The following is an 11,280-nucleotide window of genomic DNA, read 5'->3' on the forward strand; positions in this document are numbered from 1 at the left end:
GAAAAAGGCTGCAATGAAACAAAGAGTGAAAAATTTAAAGGGGTCTGAATACTTTCCGTACCCACTGTATGTGCATCAACAGGCATTGATACTTTCATTTGCTTAGTCACAGGTTTGTCTCTATTTCCCCCTCAGTGAATCAGAAAGATGAAACCCCTTAAAAAATCCCTTAAACAACAAGACTAGGTTGAAACCTAGTAAATGGCTGGACTGGTCAGTGTGCTAATTGTGGCCAAATTGTTACACAGATAGTCAGTGGTAGTATTATAATGTGAATTCCTGGATTTTAAATGTTCATCTGCAATCAGTGTTGCCAGCTCTTTTCCAGTGAAGGTAGCTAGCACTAGCTCCAAAAGTCACTTAAGGTTGCCAGATGATGTCCTATGCTTATTTGAATATACAGAAAAGGTAAAAGAAATAAAAAATAAAATCTTTTTAATGTGGGAGAATGTAAGAAGGAAGAAGATCAAACTCATTATTTAAATATGTATTGTTTATTAGAAACACCCTAATCAAAAGAAAGTTTTAAAGCGAGTGCGTCAACATAACCATGGGCATTTACTACAACTAAACTCCCACTCCCGCAGCGAGTTGGTGTCATCCTGCCACCCCCACACCTACTGAGAGCCTGCGCATGGAACAAGACGGATAGACCCTGCGCTGTTGGAAGAAGAGCCATGACCAGCAAAGACACTGTGCATCATGCACGGGAATAAATAATATATTTGAATACAATTCTGATGATCTTAATAAGTTGTTACAATTGTTCAGTTGTTTTTTAGGAGGAGAGTTGCTATAATGGTCTGAAAGTTGGCAACGCTGTCTGCAATTTTCTGTAGTGGTCCCAGTAATATTTCTTTTACAGTACAGGATCATACCATACGACATGGTTAAGCTATGTTTGAGTCAAATAATGCACTGGGCTTTTCCTCCTACAGCATATGCATTAAACTGTGTCAACACCCTACAAATATGTGATTGCGCCACAACAATCACATATGTCTTGGAGTAGGTTGACCAGATGATTGATCACAGAGGCAAAACATAACCAGTGGAAGTAATATTCACTTTAAAAGAGTAACAGCCAACGGGGAAACACCAACACTATCAGCCAATGGTGTAATTTCATTGATTGCTCACCTTGCTGCGGTAGACCCAAAATACCCAGGACACATCTCTTTGCATATTGTTTTGGTTGCTGGAACTGTAATCCAGATGTTGAAAAAATACGTGTTTTGTTTTCTTAGTTTAATCCCAACGATGTATTACCCATAATTGTTGCTTTATACTACTGTATTTCGCTGTTCATCAATAGAACAGGTCAACCTGGATGCCCGGATAGCTCAGTGGGTAGAGCGGGCGCCCATATAAAGAGGTTTACTCCTTAATGCAGCGGGCCTGGGTTCCACTCTTTCCTGTGGCCCTTTGCTGCATGGCATTCTTCCTCTCTCTTCCTTTTTATGTCTTCAGCTGTCTTATCAAAATATATATATTTTTTTACAAGTGTGATCCAGAAGTTGTTGCCAGCAGGAATTAACTGCCATTACTGAAGGTATGGTGGACAAAAATATTTCCAAACAGGGGCTTGCTGGATGTTCCACTCCTGGACAGGGTGAGAATGGAGCACATCTGGCATGTGCAAAAGAGCAGCGTTAAGTGCATCCAAGATGCTAATGCACTGAAAATAGGATAAATTATTTTAAAGTTCCACCTGGACATCTGACTTTTGGACACATGTTGCCTCTAGTTCTATGTTCTTTTGGAGCTTTTCTGTGTCGCCCCCTCCTCTTTCTGTTTTTCTTTAAGTCTTTTCTTTAAGTTCTCACTGTCACTGACAGACTATCATCAGGGGCCATCACTATCTTGCTTGTTAAAAGATGGTCAATTTGTGTGTCTTATGGATAAGACATTGGCCTCATAAACCAGAGATTGTTGATTTAATTCCTATCTATGGTAATTATCAGCAGTGTGGTGCAGTAGAAGTGTGCTGGGCCCATAACCTAGAGGTCGATGGTCAAAACCATCCTCTGCTAACATTTTACTGGGGCTTGTTTTTCCCACTGCTTTATGACTGACACAGTCACATGGATTTAACCCACATGTGGAGTCCCTCTGAATGAGTAGCGTATTCCAACTAAAATATTTAAAAGAAAATGTCTTGTCGGAAAAAGATAAGTGACATAAACCTAAATCCTTGATAATCACAGTGTTTTAGAAAGGGAGAAAATTCTCCAGTGACAGCGCTAAAGCTAAAGAGATTGCTAACAAGGTGATGGGAGTTAATCGCATTAGATTACTGGCCAGTTCGAAGCCAACACACATCCCAGCCGCCCTCGTTTTTCCTGTCTAACATCGTGGCCCCACACATTCATGTGCTACTGGCTTTTGTGAGAATGTTTGGCTTTAATGCCACACCCTGTTTTTGAGGCGTTTAGGAGACATTGGGGCAACAGATGTTGACGAACAAATTTGTTTTGAACAAATTGTCTTGCGCTAAACTTCTGGATGTGTAACGCCAGCCTCATATGTGTAATATAAGTCAACATTATAAAAATCCTATAAGGGTTTGTATGGAAATTAATATTGGTTTTATTTAGTTTTTTATATAACGTTAGGGGGGAGGGGCGGAGGGAGAAAAGGCGGGCTGTAGAATCAAAAAGGAAAAATGATGTTCAACGATCAATGCTTCTACATGATTTATGACAACCTTAGTCCGAATTATTTCTCTAAGTGTTTTTCTTCCTCTTTAGGCATGAATCAAAGTTAACTTTTTTATGGATGCTGGGTTGACAGCATGCATTTGAGTTTTCAGCTGAATAAATTTATTTAAACAGACCAATGCATGTACTGTATATAAATTATATATTTTGTGAAAACGGTTAAAGGTATTAACAGATGTTAACATATTCCATTAGCATCCTCTGGTCCACTGTCACTACTGCTAGCGTTTGCTAATCCTTCTTTTTCTGGCAGCTATTCATCATCACTGCCACTATCATCATTCCACACATTGCAAAAAATATACACTAAAGACTCCCACAATGGAGCTAATCTGCACAAAGTATTGATTTTAATACAAAACTGCATATTACATTCTAATAACTTGAATAAATGTATTTATCAAAAAAGTTTTATTAAAAAGTTACTGCAGCTGAAGTATTTTCAAGAACAAAGTTGCAGTAATAGTAGCCTATGAAAAATCGTAATTTCCTCCCAGTATCAAATCAATATATGGAAATTGTATCAATTATATTACTCCTTAGATGTTACTTGATGTAACCACATTGTATTTACCTGCATAGTCTCCTACTAATGAAGGAGTGGCAAGATATTCCTGAGCTGATCAAGTCTTAGTTATAATACATCTGATAGCGTTTCTGGATGTCTGTCGTGCATCTTGATAGATTTGTGTTGCACTTACGAGGGCTGGCCAGCGGGTGGCAGTGACAACAGTGACGCATAAGGTAAAGAATATGTCAATAAAAATAAATAAAATAATGTCTGAAATCTATCCCCCCAGATTTTGTCTTGCTGTCCTCTTGTTACATTGAGACAACTAACCTGTAATTTACATTCAAATCACCTGCAGAAACATTAAGTAAATTACAGGTAAAGTTGCCATAGTACCACCCAAACTGTTTGTTTGTTTGATTGATGGATTATATGTGCCACTCATCAAAAGAAAGATTGAAAATAAATCATGTATTAGATGGTTTGGGTGTTTAGCCTAAGTTAAACTGAAGATGAGTTTACAGAGTCCATGAAAGGGACTGTGCTGAGATCCAGAACCAAGCGGTGACTGTGTGTCTGTGTCTGGGCTGAGGAGGAGGAAGAAGTAGAGGTGTGGATTATAGCTGGGTTTTTCTTCTGACCATGACTCACTGTCTGGCTGTAGTAAGGAAAAATACTTATACATGGAAAATTAGTTTACAACGTTTCCGTTGCCGTGTGACACAGCGTGTTGAAGAATTTCTTTCAAACATCCTTGTGCAATTTATCTATTCAAACCATAGGGATCTAAATGCAAAGACAAACACACTCCAGCTGCATACACACACACACCACACATATTGCCTAGGTGCCTAGATGCTGGCAGGGATCTCGTAGAATAATGACCATATAATGATGGACTTAACGTGGAAGGGATGCGCTCTAAAGAAGATGAACTATGGGACTGAAGCTCACTGGATTCATTAATTATCTCTTAACCTTGAACTCTTTCACTCAAAATCAGCTCTTCACTGATGCTGTTGCTCCTCTCTTCTTTCTCTTCATCTCCTGAGTCATATTCATTCTACTCTCTTTATGTGTGTGTGTTGGTACCTGCTTAAATCTGTGTGTAGACGAGTTCAGAGTTGGTAAAGTAAATAGGACTGGCATAGGAGATTATGGTCACCCTGGGAACTTGCTTTGCCTACTAAAAAAACACAGACATCAAAGAGACCCACACAATGTGCATTTAACATTGTGCAGCATCCATATTATAACTTTGTTCAACGGTGAAACACTGGACAGAAGGCAGTCTGGTGCATTTGGTGGATGTATATGCTACTTGATTGGCACAAACCCTGAAAGGATTTACTGCATTTGGTGCAAAAAAGTTTGAAGTAGTTGTAACCTACAACAAACTAGTGTGATAAATATCTACTTCCGAGACACTAATGTGGCTCTACAGTGTGGGATCAAAGCCAATAAAAAAGAAAGACTTTATTGAGAATTAATTTATGAAAGAGAACTTCTACTTACTAATCACTAATATATGATAGGTACTTGGCAAAGTACACAGAGGGTAAAGTTCTGGCAGCCAGCAGTGAAACAGATTGAGGAGAGAATCAAATGGAGGGAAAAGAGATCGAGACGTTGACACAAATTCACTGATGCTCGGAGCCCAAACAGATTGCTTTTGGTGACAGTTTGGTGTTTTGATGTGTGACAGATGGTAGTTTTCAGCGAGGGATGTATTTTTAGTGTGTTTTAGCTGTCTGACAGTACCGTTCAGTGGGGGTTTAGTGGTGGTTTAGTTTATACAAGTCTGACTTTCATTGAAGAATGTGGTGTTTTTTGGTGTTAGTTAACACGTTGATAATACTGTTATTTAATTGCCTGCTACATAAATACTTACACAACAAATTTCCAAACCTGTTGTAATATAAGCTTTAAATTTGACTTATTGTATGTAATCAAATACCTTTCATGTAAAAAACAACAACAAAACAACTGGCATTTATTCAGATGGACATTGATCTACATTGAGCACATTTAACCCCCATCCAATGCAAGCTGTGTTGATGTGCATTGGCGTTGCAGATGCCGTGATCCAGTTGAAAAAGAGGTGTGTTTCATGAGCAGAAATGAGACGGACTGGAGAATTTATTATTGACCGTGACACACTGACATTTATACACAATTTACAGCAGATATAGTCCACTGCTGAAATCAGTTTTTGGTTGTATTTACTTTCTTTGGTGTTAGTGTTAATACTTTCCATACTAATATGTCATGGAAAAATTTAACAATGGTAGTATCAGTACCAATGGTGGACTCAGGCTGTCTGAGGGGCAGGTCAAAAAGAAAAAAGGGCACCAGCTGCTTGAAGTGGGGCACCACCCCACATAAGGGTTGCTAGCATGCCAATGTTGTACTGCCTCACATTTTCCATAGTGGGCACTTCATCGTGTTTTCTTTACCATAAAGGCGTTTAAGAAAGCACTTTTTTCCAAAGTTATTTTTTAAACATGGGGGCCCAAGCAATCCAAATAGGGATTTCCAGGCTCAAATAACTGGTAAAGATTGCAGCAAGCAGTAACCTCCAGAGATTTAATGTCTGACTTAATATAGGTAATGTCATAAATGTTTTTTCTATGAATGTGACACAAAATGTACCCTATTGGGGCAAAATTGGTGGTCCACAGCTTTAGAAAATTGATTGTGAGGAAGAACAATCGGTTTTGGGGGAAATTTCCTGAATACTTAAGAGGTTATTTTCTAACTTTGCTTAATTAACCTTGAAAAACACCAAACTTTAATCAAACAGTCTTTTTTTAAACAGGTTTAACAAAAACGCATTATCTTGAGACCTGTGAGACGGATTGAATTTACCTCAGTATAGAGTTCCACATCTCTGTAAGAATTTGTACCAGGAATGTGACCCAAAACAAAAGTGGAGGCGCTGGAAGACAAAGACAAGATGAAAGAGACAGGGGAATATTAATGAGAGTGCATATCTGCCTGGTAGACAAGTGAGAGCAGGGAAGGGAACACAAAATCCCATTTGCACACATACACATAGTATATTTGTTATTTCCACTCTTCATTCTAACCCCAACCGGTCGTCAGACACCGCCTACCAACAGCCTGGGTCTGTCCGAGGTTTCTGCCTAAAAGGAAGTTTTTCCTCGCCACTGTCGCACTGTTGCTTGCTCTGGAGGAGACTACTAGAACTGTTGGGTCCTTGTAAATCATGGAGTGTGGTCTATCTGTAAAGTGTCTTGAGATAACTCTTGTTATGAATTGATACTATAAATAAAATTGAATTGAATTGAATTGAATATATAACACTATTCTTTGAGTCTTTGATTTAAATTCATATAAAAAAATGAAACAACAAAAAAACACTTTGATACTCTCTTAGTAAATTTACAGTATGACCATGATTAAACATAATGTTTAAAAGATGTAAAATGTCCCAAGTAACACCTGTAAAATGATATTTACTGACTGTTGTGTCCTGTAGATGAGTGTGAGCAGAGAGAAGACGACAGCCACAGCCAGACCCAGGTCCAGATTGAAGACCAGCGTTGAAATCAGCGAGGCTATCCACACCATCTGAATGAGAGGAGGGAGGAGAGAGGACCACAATCAGAGGGAGTGGTACTGTTTGTAACCATGGTTTTGTGTTTGTGATTGTGCGTGCGCGCGTGAGTGTAGACCACCAGGTCTAATCTGTCAGACTTCCAGAGCACACACACATCTTTAAAGTGCTGGCAGTGATCACCACAATGATCCCTGCCAGCACTGCCTGCAACACACAGCAAGGAATTACTGAGACTGAGATTCATCCTGACAATGAGTCTAATCCAGATGGAGTATGACTTAACATTTCTTAAAACATCTTCAGCATTCTGGTGGTTTGTGGGAAGTCATGCTGGCTGGAGAAGGGACGGGTCAACACAAATCTTTGGTGTACTGGCTTAACAACTTGCTCTATGACAAACTCATGTGTCTCATATGCACTTTACCTTTGGCAGCTGCTCAAAGAGATGACCAATCTTCAACAGGATAGTTAGAATCACCAGAGCTGATAGCAGACCGGCCATCTGAAGACACGATAACACAACAGAAGGACAATATGAATGATATATATATATATGTATATATATATATATATATATATATATATATATATATATATATATATATACACCTGTATATCCTAAGACTATTGTGTTGGTTTTCTGTATCAGACATGGTTCTACTGACCCACTGGGTATGTGTCCGACCACCTGGACTGTGCGCTGTCCAACCAGATCCATCTGCACTGAAAGGATGGTGCTCAGGACAATCTGTGGGGAAAAAAACAAAGGACATGACATGGTCTTCACATAATGTCCAGCTTTGAAAATAACAACATACATTATTTTACATCTTAATGTCAGATCAGTCAGCCTGTTCAAACACATGCACATGCAAGTACACAAACACACACATTATCCGTCCGCTGGTAGCTTTTTAGATCCCAGTGGTGGGGTTGAAGCTATTTTCCCATAACACGCTGTAATTTAACTTAACTGAATAGATCATGACATTAACCCACAGGGAAAAGGTTCTTTGGAAATGTGGCAATGATATAAAAGGTTGAAGATTTTATTCATCCATTGACTTTTTTTTATTTTAAATAACAGGCTAAACGTTTTCGTAGTAACTTTTGCTCAATTATTTTTCCATTTATGGGGTTTTACCCAAAGTAATCTACAGTGAATTAATAACTTACTTATAAACTTAAAAACATATTTATTAAAATATAATATTAAATAAAACAAAACACCATCAGATAGTAATCAGTGGCCACAAGCAGATATTTATTCTATTGAAGATTTGGGGGTTTAGTGTTAAAATTTGATTTGTATATAACTGTGAGTCATTTGTTACTGTGGCATCTGTCCTTCTGGGTACTTATTGTGGGCATGAGTCTAACAAACGAAATGTTAGGAAATGTAACTGTTAAAATAAATATTCTCTGAAATTTACTGACCTATAAGAACCCCAAACTTCCCCAGTTATCTTCCGACACCCAAGGTCAGTTTATTCACCAATTATCTTCAAAGAACTTGGATCGACTTCTTCCCTCGAGATACTTGAAGTCTCACTACATTTAAAATTTTCAGTTTAATGAGCTTTTGGGAACATGGTTACCATGGGAAACGGAGAGGGGATTCCATCGTATGCAACCTAACGTAAGCGAGAACTGAAGAAGTTGCTCTTCATTAGATTTTCTGTAACCCGTTTGCAGTGTACCTGCTCTTTGCAAGTAACATCTTTGTTAAGCAACTCCAGTGAAACATGTCATCTTTTGGTAATTAATCTCTCCCACAAACGTGATAGACCGTAATATTAAATGTTGGTGTGTGTGTGTGTGTGTGTGTGTGGGCATCACTCACCAGTAATAGTTCCCATGGCATGGCAACAGGCAGCTTGTTCTTAAAGTGCTCATTCAGCATCTTGCCTCCTATAAGTATAACCATGGAATCGTGGAGACTGACATCGTCCCTGGTACAGCACTGGTCACTCCGTGCAGAACAACCTTTAAAGGTTGGAAGAGAACACACACACACACACACACACACACACACACACACACACGCACACACACACACTTTTAGTAACTTTATGATGATATGATATAGGTGCCACCCTGATCCAGAAAAACTGGCCATAAAACATAAGGACTCCGGGGAATGATGCACACAGATGATAAGACAGAGAGAGGAACTCAGTATGTCAAAGGAAGTCACCCCACAGTCCAAAACTAAACAGCATAACCCAGAGCTGGTCCAAGGCCAACCTGAGCCAGTTCTACAAGGGTTGGTAGACTGTGAAGAGAAGCAGAGACGAGACGGGGTGCCGGGTCTTATCTGATGAAACCACCACAACTTATTATTATCCTCAACTTATGACCTGCGGTGTGCATGGAGCTTCTACCTATGACCTCACGGTTGTAGCCAATGAGAGCACTGAAGCCAAAACTACATTCACCTCTGAGGCTGACAGGCTGAGGACACACACACACAAACACACGGACGCACACACACACACACACACACATACACACATACACACACACACACACACAGGTTTTTCTTCACATCTCTTCTATCTTATATAATTCACATCTGTGCAAAAATGCTGTCTCTTTGATTCTGAGAGACAAATACAACGTGACAATTTACGTTTGTTCACAAAAAATATTGCAATCACTTTAGCTACTAAAAACATCTGGACTGATTTGCATAGTAAGCACCCATGGGTAGCACCGAATTTTGCCCACCTCCCTAGAGAGGATATATATTTAGGGCAGTGTGGGAAACCAGTGAGGAATCTTGTCATCATTACAGTTTTACACTGGTGACCCCCACAGGTTAGTCACAGGAACCTACACAGAGGGAGGAACCTCTCACACATTCCAGAGGAAAAAAAAAAAGGGCAGACCATTTCATTTACATGAAATACATGTACTAAAATAGAGTGAGAGTTTTAGAAAACACAGCAGGTTCTGTATGCACAACCCTAGATTAAATTATTAAAACAAATTTGATACCTTAGTGGGTGTTTGCAGGGAAATTTTCTTTGCTCCTGTTTGTCTTCATAATAAGGTAAGAGGCCAGAGGTGAACATCAGCTGTACATCTGTGCGTACTGCTTTGTCCGTGTTTGTGTTTGTGTGTGTGTGTGTGTGTGTGTGTGTGTGTGTGTTTGCACCTGTATAAGGCCACAGATGAAGGTGAGTTGTACAGCCACATTCACTTTGGCCGCTTCCACATCAATCTGACTCTCTTCAGCACCGTGGCTATGCAACTCCACGTTGGCCGTCACACACCCAATCATGACAGCCAGGACAGCAAAAGTACCTGACACACATAAACAGACACACAAACCTTTTACTCGCTTAACACAAGTGTTAGGTTCAAGAGGGTTTGGTACTTGGTAAACACATTGACTTTACTGTGACTACTACATCGTATAACTTTTATGAAACTGCTACAGTAAAAGGGAAAAAGCTCAGATTATTGTGGAGCTACTGTAAGACTTCGAAGCAAATAGAATGTGACCAGGATAGGCATTTCTTATGTTTTTAAAATACGTCTTGTGCCAATACTAAATACATTTCAGTTAGTTCTCATAAGAAAGGCACTGAAATTGTGGAAGACTGCACCAGGCAGTTTCCACGGATATGGATGCCCTTCCAGAAAAATAAAGGTTGACAGTCACCAATGGAGAGGTGTCTGGAGGTGCCAAAGAGGAAGTAGATGATCAAAGGATAGAGAGATGTATAGAGACCAAACACTGGAGGAACTCCCACCAACATGGCGTTTGCCATACCTGGAAAAAGAGAAGAGAGGTTGAGGTGAAAAGTGGGGTTAGAATTAGCAGTTGAGCACCTGATGCATATTAGTAAATATTTAGTGAACTGAAAGCAAAGGAAAACAATGTATCATTAATAACGCAACTGTTCAGACATTCCTAAAAGCCACATTATTTTCCCAGTGTTGGCTATGCGTTTTTGAAAACAGGATTTTAAGGGGGTTTTAGGGTCTCCGCACTCATCGAACATTCTCTTCTTACCAAGGTTCACAGACACGGCAAAATAAGCGAAGCAGGGAAAGACGGGAAAGAAGAACACAAAGTAGGCTACAGCATGCATAGAGTAATAATGCACTGCAGTACATTGTTTAAATACATGATGTCAGAGAGACTTCGATTTTAAAATTCTACAGTGTCACCCATCTTTGTTGCTGGAGTTGCTATACCTTCTGTGCATGTATTTATTGAGTGATAATTATTTAATGCAGCATCCTCACCCTGTGGCAGCTGCATGATCCGACACTGACTCCAGACACTAGGTCTCCGATGGCGTTTTCTCTGATGGAGTATCGAGGCAGCCATGACAGGACAGGAAAAAAGTCCAGTAGGAAGCTCTTCATCCGGGGACCGGAACACCTGGAGAAAAACACACACACACACACACACACACACACACACACACACACACACACACACACACACA

The 11,280-nt window shown here is 39.6% G+C and overlaps 1 pseudogene; it reads right to left on the reverse strand.

Moving 5' to 3' along the window:
• Positions 1-3,732: 3,732 nt before the first annotated feature.
• Positions 3,733-11,208, reverse strand: LOC117948199 (annotated as a pseudogene).
• Between the last annotated feature and the right edge of the window lie 72 nt (positions 11,209-11,280).

This window comes from Etheostoma cragini, chromosome 7, assembly GCF_013103735.1.
Source record: "Etheostoma cragini isolate CJK2018 chromosome 7, CSU_Ecrag_1.0, whole genome shotgun sequence".
In the NCBI taxonomy this organism is placed as follows: Eukaryota; Metazoa; Chordata; class Actinopteri; order Perciformes; family Percidae; genus Etheostoma; species Etheostoma cragini.